The sequence below is a fragment of the Mesoplodon mirus genome (assembly GCF_964341445.2).
Source record: "Mesoplodon mirus genome assembly, chromosome: 2".
In the NCBI taxonomy this organism is placed as follows: domain Eukaryota; kingdom Metazoa; phylum Chordata; class Mammalia; order Artiodactyla; family Ziphiidae; genus Mesoplodon; species Mesoplodon mirus.
Window position 1 is genome coordinate 164,720,683 of NC_138977.1, and position 1,665 is coordinate 164,722,347.

Here is a 1,665-nt window from a genome sequence, read left to right on the forward strand (position 1 = left end):
TAGGGGACTTTAACACCTCACTTACACCAATGGACAGATCATCCAAACAGAAAATTAGTAAGGAAACAAAAGCTTTAAATGACACAATAGATGAGATAGATTTAATTGATATTTATAGGCCACTGCATCCAAAAACAGCAGATTACACTTTCTTCTCAAGTACACATGGAACATTCTCCAGGGTAGATCACATCCTGGGTCACAAATCAAGCCTCAGTAAATTTAAGAAAAATGAAATCATATCAAACAACTTGTCTGACCACAACAATATAAGATTAGAAATAAATTTCTGGGAAAAAACATAAAAAAAACAAAGACATGGAGGCTAAACAATACGTTACTAAATAACCAAGGGATAACTGAAGAAATCAAAGAAGATATTAAAAAAAAAACCTAGAGACAAATTACAATGAAAACACGATGATCCAAAACCTGTGGGATGCAGCAAAAGCAGTTCTAAAAGGGAAGTTTATAACAATACAAGCCTACCTCAAGAAACAAGAAAAATCTCAAACAAACAATTTAACCTTAAAACTAAAGGAACTAGAGAAAGAACAAACAAAACCCAAACTTAGTAGAAGTAATAAGTCATAAAGATCAGAGCAGAAATAAATGAAATAGAAACAAAGAAAACAATAGCATAGCTCAAGGAAACTAAAAGCTGGTTCTTTGAGAAGATAAATAAAATTGATAAACCATTAGCCAGACTCATCATGGAAAAGAGGGAGAGGATTCAAGTCAATAAAATTAGAAATGAAAAAGGAGAAAAAGGAGAAGTTAAAACAGCACAGAAATACAAAGGATCATAAGAGATCATTACAAGCAACCATACGCCAATAAAATGGACAACCTAGAAGAAATGGACAAATTATTAGAAAGATACAACCTTCCAAAACTGAACCAGGAAGAAATAGCACATATGAACAGACCAATAACAAGTACTGAAATTGAAACTGTGATTAAAAATCTTCCAACAAAAGCCCAGGTCCAGATGACTTCAGAGTTGAATTCTATCAAACACTGAGAGAAGAGATAACACCTAGTCTTCTGAAACTCTTCCAAAAAATTGCAGAAGAAGGAACACTCCCAAGCTCATTGTATGATGCCACCATCAACCTGCTAACCAAACCAGACAAAGATACCACATAAAAAAAAGAAAACTACAGACCAATATCACTGATGAACATAGATGCAAAAATCCCCAACAAAATACTAGCAAACAGAATCCAACAACACATTAAAAGGATCATACACCATGATCAAGTGGGATTTATCCCAGTTCTGCAAGGATTCTTCAATATACGCAAATCAATCCATGTGATACACCATATTAACATATTGAACAATAAAAGTTATAGGATCATCTCAATACATGCAGAATAAGCTTTTGACAAAATTCAACACCCATTTATGATAAAAACTCTCCAGAAAGTGGGCAAAGAGGGAACCTACCTCAACATAATAAAGGCCATATAAAACAAACCCACAACAAACATCATTCTCAATGTTGAAAAACTGAAAACATTTCATCAGATCAGGAAAAAGACAAGGATGTCCACTCTCACCACTATTATTCAACATAGTTTTGGAAGTCCTAGCCACGGCAATCAGAGAATAAAAAGATATAAAAGGAATCCAAATTGGAAAAGAAGAAATAAAACTGTC